Here is a 13,281-nt window from a genome sequence, read left to right as displayed (position 1 = left end):
ACAAACTTCCCTTCCCAACATAGTTCTCCAATTCTGCAGTTAAAGGCAAATGAGTCTCAAACCAAAGGATCAGCAAAGGGTTTTTTTTAACCACAACTGGCAAAAGTTATGATTTAATAAATCTGTTTCCAGTAGTCCCTGGGTGAGATATACACAGAAACTACAAACTGAGAGACTAAGAGGGAGAAAAAGCTCTAGGCAAAATGCGATCTCTATCCTGGACCAACCTCCTCAGTAAGTAATTAATACTGAACACCAATGTCTATTGATCAATGTGGAAAATGTTTTGGAATAAAATATGCAGTTCTGATGGAAACAGCTCCTCTGACACAGATAGGATGGCTCAGTGGTTAGCAAAGCTGCCTCGCAGCACCAAGGACCCGAGTTCAATTCTGGCCTTGGGTGACTGTATGTGGAGTTTATACGTTATCACTGTGTCTGGGTGGGTTCCCTTCAGCTGCTCGGTTTGTTCCCACAGTCTAAAGCTGGCAGACTGGTGCAGAAGGTGAAGTTGCATGGGATTAGAGGTGAGCTGGCAAGGTGGATACAAAACTGACTTGGTCAAAGAAGTCATGATGTGGGTATGCTGGCGTTGGACTGGCGTAAACACAGTAAAAAGTCTGACAACACCAGGTTTTAATCCAACCGATTTATTTGATAGTAAACGCACAAGCTTTCGGGGTTAGTCCCTTCGTCAGGTGAATGGAGAGTTCTGGCCTCAGACAGAGCATATAAAGCACAGACTGTTTAGAGATTACTGATTAGAATGCGAATCCTTACACCTAACCTGCTGTTCAAGACCTGAAGTGGTTGACAATGTGAGTGGAAGGAGCACTGATCACAGGTTAAAGAGATGTGTATTGTCTCCAGACAGTACAGTAAGTGAAGTTTTGCAAACCCAGGCAAGCCACGAGGGTTACAGATAGTGCGACATAAACCCAAGATCCCTGTTGAGACCGTCCTCATGTGTGCGGAACTTGGCTATCAGTCTCTGTTCAGCGACTCTGCGCTGTCGTGTGTCGTGAAGGCCGCCTTGGAGAATGCTTACCCGCAAGGCGGCCTTCACGACACACGACAGCGCAGAGTCGCTGAACAGAGACTGATAGCCAAGTTCCGCACACGTGAGGACGGTCTCAACAGGGATCTTGGGTTCATGTCGCACTATCTGTAACCCCCGTGACTTGCCTGGGTTTGCAAAACCTCACTTACTGTACTGTCTGGAGACAATACACATCTCTTTAACCTGTGATCAGTGCTCCTTCCACTCACATTGTCAACCACTTCAGGTCTTGAACAGCAGGTTAGGTGTAAGGATTCGCATTCTAATCAGTAATCTCTAAACAGTCTGTGCTTTATATGCTCTGTCTGAGGCCAGAACTCTCCATTCACCTGACGAAGGGACTAACCCCGAAAGCTTGTGCGTTTACTATCAAATAAATCGGTTGGATTAAAACCTGGTGTTGTCAGACTTTTTACTTGGTCAAAGAAGACAGAGAGTAGCAGTGGAAGGGTGCGTTTTTGAATGGCAAGCTGTGACAAGTGGTGTTCCTCAGGGATCAGTGATGGGACCCTTTCTGTTTGTAATATATATAAATGATTTGGAGGAAAATGTTATTGGCTTGATTAGTAAGTTTGCGGACGACACAAAGATTGGTGGATTTGCGGATAGTGATGAGGAATATCAGAGGATACAGCAGGATATAGATCAGTTAGAGACCCGGACGGAGAGATGGCAAACGGAGCTTAATCAGGACAAATTCCAATTCCAGCTCCTTGAAGACCATGTTAGGGATCTGGAGCTGGAACTGGATGAACTCAGGATTATTTGGGAGGCAGAAACAGTTTTAGACAAAAGCTACAAGGAGATAGTTACTCCTAGAAATGACGATACTTGGATGACTGTTAGAAGGGGTAAGAAGCAGTCGGTGCAGCGATTTCCTGTGGCTGGTCCTTTGTAATAACAAGTATACTTTTTTGGATACTGCTGGGGAGGTGGGGGGCACTTACCAGGGGTAAGCCATGGGGTACAGGTCTCTGGCACAGAGTCTGTCCCTGTTGCTCAGAAGGGAAGAGGGGGGGACAGGAATACAGTATTAGTCACTGGGGACTCCATAGTTAGGGGGACAGATAGGAAGTTCTTTGCGAATGAGAAGAATCACGGTTGGTATGTTGCCTCCCTGGTGCCAGGGTCCGTGATGTCTTGGATCATGTTTTTGGGATCCTTAAGGGGATGGGGAAACAGCCCCAAGTCGTGGCCCACATAGGCACCAAAGACATAGGCAGAAAAAGGGTTGGAGATGTAAGGCAGAAACTCAGGGAGTTAGGGTGGAAGCTTAGAGCTATAACAAACAGAGTTGTTATCTCTGGTTTGTTACCCTTGCCAGGTGCTAATGAAGAGAGGAATAGGGAGAGAGAGGACTTGAACACATGGCTACAGGGATGGTATAGGAGGGAGATATTCAGATACCTGGATAATTGGGGCTCATTCTGGGGTAGGTGGGACCTCTACAAATGGGATGGTCTACACCTGAACCAGAGGGATACCAGTATCCTGGGGGTAATTTGTTAATGGTCTTAGGGAGGGTTTAAACTAATTCATCAGAGGATGGGAACCTGAATTGTAGCTCCAGTGTACAGGAGGTTGAGAGTAGTGACGTCATGAATAAGGTTTCAAGGTCGCAGGAGTGTACTGGCAGGCAGGAAGGTGGTTTGAAGTGTATCTACTTCAACGCCAGGAGCATCCGGAATAAGGTGGGTGAACTTGCAGCATGAGCTGGTACCTGGGACTTCGATATTGTGGCCATTTTGGAGACAGGAATGCCTGTTGCAGGTTCCGGGGTTTAGATGCTTCAGTAAGATCAGGGAAGGTGGTAAAAGAGTGGGAGGTGTGGCCTTGTTAGTCAAGGACAGTATTACAGTGGCAGAAACGATGTTTGATGGGGAGTCGTCTATTGAGGCAGTATGGGCTGAGGTTAGAAACAGGAAAGGAGAGGTCACTCTGTTGGGAGTTTTCTATAGGCCTCCAAAAAGTTCCAGAGATGTTGAGAAAAGGATTACAAAGATGATTCTGGATAGGAGTGTAAGTAACAGGGTAGTTGTTATGGGGGACTTTAACTTTACAAATATTGACTGGAAAAGCTATAGTTCGAGTACTTTAGACGGGTCAGTTTTTGTCCATTGTGTGCAGGAGTGTTTCCTGACACAGTATATAGATAGGCCAACAAGAGGTGAGGCCACATTGGATTTCGTACTGAGTAATGAACCAGGTCAGGTGTTAGATTTGGAAGTAGGTGATCTCTTTGGTGATAGTGACCACAATTCGGTTATGTTTATTTTAGCGATGGAAAGGGATAAGTATATGTCACAGGGCAAGAGTTATAGCTGGGGGAAAGGAAATTATAATGCGACTAAGTGAGATTTAAGATGCATAGGACGTGGAAGGAAACTGCAGGGGATGGGCACAATTGAAATGTGGAACTTGTTCAAGGAACAGCTACTGCGTGTCCTTGATAAGGATGTACCTGTCAGACAGGGAGGAAGTGGTTGAGCAAGGGAACCGTAGTTTACTAAAGAAGTTGAATCTCTTGTGAAGAGGAAGAAGGAGACTTATGTAAAGACAAGACGTGAAGGCTCAGTTAGGGCACTTGAGAGTTACAAGTTTGCCAGGAAGGATGTAAAGAGAGAGTTAAGAGCCAGGAGGGGACATGAGAAGTCTTTGGCAGGTAGGATCAAGGAAAACCCTAAAGCTTTCTATAAGTATGTTAGGAATAAAAGAATGACTAGGGTAAGATAAGGGCCAGTCAAGGACAGTAGTGGGAAGTTGTGCATGGAATCCGAAGAGATAGGAGAGGCACTAAATGAATATTTTTTGTCAATGTTCACACAGGAAAAAGACAATGTTCTTGAAGAGAACACTGACATACAGGCTATTAGACTAGATGGGATTAAGGTTCATAAGGAGGAGATGTTAGCAATTCTGGAAAGTGTGATAATAGATAAGTCCCCTGGGCAGGATGGGATTTATCCTAGTATTCTCTGGGAAGCTAGGGAGGAGATTGCAGAGCCTTTGGCTTTGATCTTTATGTCGCCATTGCCTACAGGAATAGTGCCAGACGACTGGGGGATAGCAAATGTTGTCCCCTTGTTCAAGAAGGGGAGTAGAGACAACCCTGGTAATTATAGACCAGTGAGTCTTCTGTTGTGGGCAAAGTTTTGAAAAGGATTATAAGAGATAGGATTTATAATCATCTAGAAAGGAATAATTTGATTAGGGGTAGTCAACACGGTTTTGTGAAGAGTAAGTCGTGTCTCACAAACCTTATTGAGTTCTTTGAGAAGGTGACCAAAGAGGTGGATGAAGGTAAAGCAGTTGATATGGTGTATATGGATTTCAGTAAAGCGTTTGGTAAGATTCCCCATGTAGCTATTGCAGAAAATACAGAGGCATGAGATGTTGGATGATTTAGCGGTTTGGATCAGAAATTGGCTAGCTGTAAGAACACAGAGGGTGGTGGTTGATGGGAAATGTTCATCCTGGAGTTCAGTTACTAGTGGTGTACCGCAAGGATCTGTTTTGGGGCCACTGCTGTTTGTCATTTTTATAAATGACCTGGATTAGGGTATAGAGGGATGGGTTAGTAAATTTGTGGATGACACTAAAGTCAGTAGAGTTGTGGACAGTGCAGAAGGATGTTGCAGGTTACAGAGGGACATAGATAAGCTGCAGAGCTGGCAAATGGAGTTTAATGCCGAAAAGTGTGAGGTGATTCACACTGGAAAGGGGTAACAGGAATACAGACTACTGGGCTGATGGTAAGTTACTTGGTAGTGTGGATGAACATAGATCTCTGAAAGTTGGCACCCAGGTTGATAGAGTTGTTAAGAAGGCGTACGGTGTGTTAGCTTTTATTGGGAGAGGATTTGAGTTTCGGAGCCACGAGATCACGTTGCAGCTGTACAAAATTCTGGTGCGGCCGCACTTGGAGTATTGCATGCAGTTCTGGTCGCCACATTATAGGAAGGATGTTGGAAGCATTGGAAAGGGTGCAGAGGAGATTTACCAGGATGTTGCCCGGTATGGTGGGAAGGTCTTATGAGGAAAGGCTAACGGATTTGAGACTGTTTTCATTAGAGAGAAGAAGGTTAAGAGGTGACTTAATAAAGGCATACAAGATGATCAGAGGATTAGATAGGGTGGACAGTGAGAGCCTTTTTCCTCGGATGGTAATGGTTAGCACGAGGGGGCATAGCTTTAAATTGAGAGGTGATAGACACAGGACAGATGTTAGTGGTAGGTTCTTTAGTCAGAGAGTAGTAAGGGCGTGGAATGCCCTGCCTGCAACAGTAGTGGACTCGCCAACATTAAGGGCATTTAAATGGTCGTTGGATAAACATATGGATGATATTGGAATAGTGTCAGTTAGGTGGGCTTTAAATTGGTTTCACAGGTCGGCACAACATCAAGGGCCAAAGGGCCTGTACTGCACTGTAATGTTCTATGTTCTATTCTAAATGTGAAGTAATGCATTTTGGAAGGTCTAATACAGATAGGAAATGTACAGTAAATGGCAGAACCCTTAAGAGTATTAATAGACAAAGGGATCTGGGTGTACAGGTACACAGGTCATTGAAAGTGGCAATGCAGATGGAGAAAGTAGTCAAGAAGGCATACGGCATGCTTGCCTTCATCAGCCTAGGCACTGAGTTTAAAAATTGGCAAGTCATGTTGCAGCTTTATAGAAGCTTAGTTCGGCCGCACTTGGAATATAGTGTTCAATTCTGATCGACACACCACCAGAAGGATGTGGAGGTTTTGGAGAAGGTACAGAAAAGATTTACCAGGATGTTACCTGGTACGGAGGGCATTAGCTATGAGGAGAGGTTGGAGAAACTTGGTGTGTTCTCACTGGAACGACGGAGGTTGAGGTGCGACTTCACAGAAGTCTACAAGATTATGAGGGGCATGGACAGAGTAGTTAGTCAGAAGCTTTTTCCCAGAGTGGAAGAGTCAGTTACTAGGGGACACAAGTTTAAGGTGCAAGAGGCAAGGTTTAAAGGAGATGTACGAGGTAGGTTTTTTACACAGAGGGTGGTGAGTGCTTGGAACTCATCGCCAGGGAGGCAGTGAAAGCAGATACAATAGTGACATTTAAGGGGCGTCTGGACAAATACATGAATAGGATGGGAATACAGGGATATGGTCGCCAGGAGGGTAGGGGGTTTTAGTTCTGTCGGGTAGCATGGTCGGTGCAGGCTTGGTGGGCTGAAGAGCCTGTTCCTGTGCTGTAACTTTCTTTGTCCTTTGCTAGGTGGATTGGCCACACTATGCTAAATTGCTCCTCAGTGTCCAAAGATGTGAATGGCCTCTTTTTGCACTATAGGACTTCTATGATTTTATGACAAACACCAACCTACCTTTTCTTACTTCTTGCAATACATTTCTTTCACTCCAGAATCTATCTATCTACTCATTCATTCATCTTTCCATCAGGATTATTTTTATTCTCACCTGATGAAGGGGCAATCCTCCAAAAACTTGTACTACCAAATAAACCTGTTGGATTTTAACCTGGTGTTGTGAGACTACTTACTGTGCCCACCCCAGTCCAACACTGGCATCTCTACATCACCATTATTTTTATTCTGAGCATTCGCTTTCCACGGCTAGACTTCAAGCAAGTCTCAGTCTGGTGTCGGTTTGGTTGTCATTAACTCAGTTTTGTATTGCATTGGATCTTATAATAGTTGAAGCATTGGAGGGTCTCCAACGTCTTGTGTTGTGCCGGCTCTTTGCATGAGGAATTTGGTTAGTCCAACTTCACCTATTTTACAGATCTTGCAAGTTTTCTTCTTATCTCCGGATGCTGCTCCTGCCATTCTCTCAGGCTGTGTATTTCACCAGCATCTTCCAAACCCACTTAGGATGGACAAGGGCAGCAAATACATGGCAATACCACCACCAATGCTTAGCACTGCCAGGGACCCAGGTTTGATTCCCGGCTTAGGTCACTGTCTGCGTGGAGTCTGCACGTTCTCCCCGTGTCTGTGTGGGTTTCCTCCGGGTGCTCCGGTTTCCTCCCACAGTCTGAAAGATGTGTTGGTTAGCTGCATTAGCCGTGCTAAATTCTCCCTTGGTGTACCCGAACAGGTGCCGGAGTGTGGTGACTAGGGGAATTTCACAGTAACTTCATTGCAGTGTTAATGTAAGCTTACTTGTGACACTAATAAATAAACTTTAAACCTGCAAGTTTCCCTCCAAGCACTGACCATCCTGATTTAGAAATATATCATAAACATAGAAAAATAGGAGCAGTAAGAGACCATTCGGTCCTTCAAGCCTGTTCTGCAATTCATTATGATCTTGGCTGATCATCCAACTCAACAGTCTGATCCCACCACCTCCCCCCCAATATCCCTTGACTCCCTTCGTCCCAAGAGCTATATCCAACTCCTTCTTGAAAACTATAGGATGGGATTTTCTGGCTGAGCTTGCCCCAAAACTGGAAAATGCCGTCCGAAATCAATGGATGTTTGCATGGTCCACCCCCACCTCCCCCAACCCCACCCCCACCTCTTATCATTCACATGGAGAGCATGATGGGAAAGGTCCCCCCACAATGTTTTGGCCTCAACTGCTTTCTGTTGTAATGAATTCCACAGGCTCACCACTCACTGGGTGAAGAAATTTCTCTTTAGCTCCGAAACCATCTACCCTTATCCTTTGACTGTGACCCCTGTTTCTATACACCCTCACCATTAAGAACATCCTTCTTGCATCTACCCTGTCTGATCCTGATGGAATTTTGTAGGTTTCTATGAGATTCCACCCCCCTTTCTTCTGAACTCCAGTGAATATAATCCTAACCAACTCAATCTCTCCGCATTTGTCAGTCCTGCCATCTCAGAAATCAGCCTGGTAAATCTTCCCTGCACTCCCACTACGACAACAACATCCTTCCTCAGATAAGGAGACCAAAACTGCACACAGTATTCCAGGTGTGGCCAAACCAAAGCCCTGTATAACTGCTTACATCCAATAGAACAAAAAAAAATGGGAAATATCGATCGGAAGAGGCACTGTTACAGAGAGCAACAGCAGAAAAAAGTACTCTCCAAAAATATATGAGGTATGAATGGTAAAGAAATGGAGTCTTACAGAAGGCCATTCAGCCCATCATGCCAATGCCCGTTCTTACAATGAGCAATCCAATCAATCCCACTCCTCATGCTATGTCCTCGTAACCCTGTAATTTTGCTTTCCTTTGCAAGTTTTATATCCAGTTCTCTTTTGGAAGCCACAATTGAATCTGCTTTCTCCACTCTTTTCCAGAATGCACAGCCCAGGTTATAACAACTTGCTGCGCTTCAAACAAAACTCACCCCACCTCACTCACCGAGTCTTTTATGACCATCTGGATGGTTGGAACTGTTCCTCCTAATTTCCAGAAAAATCTTTCAATCATTTTGAATGCCCCTATTAGATCTCTCCTTAACGTTACTCTCCACTGCAAAGTGAGCAAGCCCAGCTTCACACGTCTTTCTATATACCTGGAATTCTGAATCCCAGGCAGCATGCTAGTCAATCTCCTCTGCCACCCATTCAGTCTCTCTAACATTTAGAACGAATTCTTTACAATTCAGAACGATGTGTGTGTACGGGGTTAAACATTGGCATCGAAGGAAGCTGAATGTACACAACTGTTGTAATATCATAGACTCCCTGCAGTGCAAAAGGAGGCCATTTGGCCCAGAGAATCTGCACTGACTCTGACAGAGCACTTTACCCAAGCTGTATCCCTGTACCCCACGCATTCATTTACCCTGCTAATCCCCATAACCTGCACATCTTTGGACACTAAAGGGCAATTTAGCATGGCCAATCCACATAACAATCACATCTTTGGACATTAAGGGGCAATTTAGAATGGCCAATCCACCTAATTTACACATCTTTGGACAGTAAGGGGCAATTTAGCATGGCCAATCCACCTAATTTACACATCTTTGGACACTAAGGGGCAATTTAGCACGGCCAATCACCTAAACTGCACATCTTTAGACTGTGGGAGGAAACCGGAGCACCTGGAGGAAACCCACGTAGACATGAGGAGAACTTACAAACTCTGCACAGACGGTCACCTGAGGCTGGAGCTGAACCCAGGTTCCAAGCGCTGTGGGGCAGCAGTGCTAACCACTGTGTGGCCCATACTGGCAGCTCAAGTTTTTATTTTTAAATTAAGTTGCTCCTAAAATTAAGGCCTGCTGCTCAAAGATAAGTGGATTGGCTTTCAAGAAATGGAAAAGGAGTCCCATTGCGACTGTCAGGTTTGGCGACAACATTTGTGGTCATCTTCCTTTTTCTTTATTAGTTGGCAGGATGCACACGGGTCAGCACAAATGACAGATTTGTCTCGTGACATAAGATTGTGCTCCAACATCTCCGAAACCTCAGACAGTGGCTTTTGATGACTATTTCCCTTTTCCACCGACTGAAAAGATGTCAGATGAATCAAGCTTCAGAGAGTCTCTCCGTTCCTAATTAGACCTGCTCCAGGATTCTGAATCGGTGCAATTAGCAAACAGTTGGCCAACTTCACTGGCTCAGACTCCGAGGCTGACTTGTTTTATACTGAGGGCCCCAGGGTGTTGTAACATTGCAAAAAGAAGAACATGAAATAAAATCCTGCCGTTACACTGCATCGCTTACACTTTAGGTCATGCAAACATTTGAATTAGAAGCAGGAGTAGGCCACTCGGCTCCTCGAGCCTGCTCTGCTATTCAACAATATCATGGTTGATCTGATTATAACCTCAACCCCACATTCCTGCCCACCTCCAATAACCTTTCATCCCCACGTTAATTAAGAATTTATCCACCTCTGCCTTAAAAATATTCAAAGACTGCTTCCGTTGCCTTTTGAGGAAGAGAGTTCCAGAGACTCATCACCCTCTGGGTGAAAAGAATTCTCCGCATCTCCATCTTAAATAGGTGGCCCCTTATTTTTAAACTGTGAACCCTAGTTCAAGATTCCCCCAGAAGTGGAAACACCCAAAAACATCACTAACGAAGGAAAACCAGAGGAGGTGATGGCCTCATGGGATTATCGGGAGACTATTAATCCAGAAACTCAGTTAATGTTCTGGAGACCTGGATTCGAATCCCACCATGGCAGATGGTGGAACTTGAATACAATAAAAAATATCTGGCGTTAAGAATCTGCTGATGACTGTGAAACTATTGTTGGTTGTCAGAAAAACCCGTCTGGATTTAGGGAAGGAAGTCTGCTGCACTTTCCTGTGCTAGGAATGGATTAACAGACCTTCCAATTAAATCCTAATTGATATCAATTATTCAATAGAAGTCACTGATATATAAAGAGGTTACAGGTGGCACTGGGTGTTGGCGGATAATTATGTGTGGAGTTGGATTAAAGAAATAAATGTAGTTTATGAAGAAGCTGAACTCATGTCTCTATTTCTAAACTACAACTGAGAAGCTCAAACAGCATTAGCAAAGGATGGTTCCTGGTTCCAAGTAAAGGGCTACAAGTTATGACTTCTTCAAAAAAAGGGCAAGACTTCACTCAAATTCTAATCAACAAAGGAGTGAGTAGGAAACAACAAAATGGCTGAACCGATAGTAAAGGTGTCAGGATATGACTATCCACTGTTATTTTCACACTGTCAACATTATGACCAATGGAAAAGCGAAGTCACCGTATGGATTAAGGTAACCAGTTTGGGGATGAGAAAACAAGGGATGGTTTTGGCTCTTTCTTTTCCAGAGAGAAGTCAAATTAGATGCAAAGTATTTTCCAAATTAGAGTTGGAACAGTTGGACTCGGAGGAAGGTCTGGACATCTTATTAACCTTTATGGATAAGATCCATCAGAAAGATGGCTTACTGAGTGTGTATGAAGCCTTGGTTAGCTTTTGGAAATCAGAGGACATTTCTATTGAGGAATATGTGGTGGAATTTAGCAGACTATATAAAAGGCTGCAAAAACACTGCCTGGAAATGCCACAGTCCGCATTGGCATTTAAGTTACTGGGCTGTGTGAAAATTATAAGTATGGATAGGGTCCTGGTTTTGAAAGAAGTTAAGTTTGTAGACAAACACACCTTATATGATCAAATGTCAGAGGCCTTAGAAATTTTTTTTATAGGGAAACATTCTATTCCTGCGGCTTTTATAACATAAATGGGTCAGTCAGTGATAAAACAGACAGCGGCAAGCAGACTGTTGACAGAATGGTGAAATCGTACAGGCATAAACCAGCTATGAGAGTATGCAGAAGATTGGAACCCAGAAATTACGAGGGTTGAAACCTCTTTAATATCTATGGCAGAAGGAAGGATATGGAGAGAAGTGATAGGAAAATGAATCCCAGAAATGCCCAGGGTTTGATAAATCAGTGTTTTCAGAGTGACTCTAAATTACATTATCCTTTCAACTGCCCGAAATGATCTAATAGAGTGTTTGAAGCTACGCATGACATGGAAGAATCAGAAGAGCAAAAAGGTAATGATCAGGAAGAAGGGATTGTCTTATTAACGAGAAACTTTACTCCTATAATGAAAGTTTTGGTTGCAGAATCCTTTAATTCTGCTGTATTGGACAGTGGCTGCACATCTACTGTGTGTGGAATTGGCTGGTTAAAATGTTACCTGGGCTCTTTAAATGCTGAAAACCAGAACAAGGTTAAGGAATTTGTAAGTTCCACAAGTTTCAGGTTTGGGGATAATAATACCCTGAAGTCACTGAAAAGAGTGTTGATCCCTTGCAGTATTGCCAGAGCGAACCATCTCATTAGCACAGATGTTGTGTCAAGTGAGATACCTTTGCTTCTGAGTAGACTGTCAATGAAGAAAGGCACATGGAAACCGGATATAGAAAATGATAAGGCAACAGTTATTGGAGAGAGACAGGTATGAGATCACCAGCAAAGTTCCATATGGACAGTGGGGGGGGGGGGGGGGGGTGTGGGATTTACTAATGATGAGTTTCGGGATATGTGTGAAAACATGAATACGATTGTGGAAAACCCATTTACTAATGGGATATGTGAGAGAAACCATGCGCTAACAGATGACATGCTCTGGAAAGTTTTGGCAGATAGACCAGATTTCAAGTTAAAGTTCAGCCTTGGCATGACTGGTACTTGCAAATAATTCATTGCAGATGGTTGGGGAGCTATAGTCCCGTCAATTAGTATTCAGAAGGAATCCTAAAGTTCCATCCATTCTGAATGACCAGCGTCCAGCTTGGGGAAGGATTACAATTAGCTCTGCCTTGGCTGGGCATTTAAATGCATTGCACAGAAGTAGAGGACCATTTTTGAAGCAGAAATCTCTGAAAAGAATTTGCAGAGCTTTAAGGCACAATGTACGGCCATCAAACACCATTTTCTAGCAAGGCATTGATGGCAAAACAATTGTTTTGCAACATGCAAATTTAGAGTAGACGAACATGATGGGGAACCAGGTTCATCTGATATTCACATGTTACAAAACTGAGAACTAGTTAACTTAAATTGATAGGGTATCTGTGGAGGAACACAATATTTCCGATGAACTAGAACAAGCCATTTTTCCGAAAGTACGATTGCCAAAGTTGGTACAAAAGTGACTTACTTGCCTGAAGGGAACGATGCAACTGTCATTAGTGGAGCAGGGAAGGCCACTTTAAGTATAAACACTGGTTGAATATACAGAATACAGAGGAGGGCATCAGGACCACGGAGCGGGAACACAAAGTTCAAAAATGGGGGGCACAGAAACGTAGCGTCTGCTCAGACAGTAAGTGTGATAGTGAACATATTCATAGGAAGAGATTGAGAACCATTGAAAGAACATCTCAGAACAGGAGGAAAAGATCAAGCAGTGGTAGCGCAGAACAAGATGTCAGGTGGGATAGGGGGTTGGAATGTGACACGGTCTCAGAATATGGGTACGATTACAAATGCTACTAGGAGTAGAAGCCCACATACTTGTGAGATGTTGGTTGCCTCCAAGAAATTAGATGAAAAAGTTATAAAAGATGTTGAACTGTTGGAGTGAATTTGGGGTATACACGGAGGTACCAGATAGGGGACAAAGAGCTCTATATCACAGATGGATTTGCACGGAAAAGGTGCTTCCTGATGGAATGTATAAGGCAAAGGCCAGGCTTGTCGTGAGGGGATTTAGATTTAAGGATGGATTCACCTACAGCAGGGAAGGTTATTTTAAAGATCTTCTTGGCTCTGTTAGCTACAAATGCATTGGAATGTAAATCTATAG

At 43.8% G+C, this 13,281-nt stretch overlaps 1 protein-coding gene across 1 annotated transcript in view; it reads left to right on the top strand.

The window, feature by feature from the left end:
• LOC145360897 (adhesion G protein-coupled receptor E1-like) overlaps positions 1-13,281 on the top strand; it is a 69,289-nt gene that overhangs the window by 442 nt on the left and 55,566 nt on the right. The gene's annotated exons all lie outside the window — the stretch shown is intronic.

Source organism: Carcharhinus amblyrhynchos, chromosome 33 (genome assembly GCF_965287045.1).
Source record: "Carcharhinus amblyrhynchos chromosome 33, sCarAmb.v2.hapA, whole genome shotgun sequence".
NCBI classification, from domain to species: Eukaryota; Metazoa; Chordata; class Chondrichthyes; order Carcharhiniformes; family Carcharhinidae; genus Carcharhinus; species Carcharhinus amblyrhynchos.
This window is presented reverse-complemented; position numbering and strand designations above follow the sequence as displayed.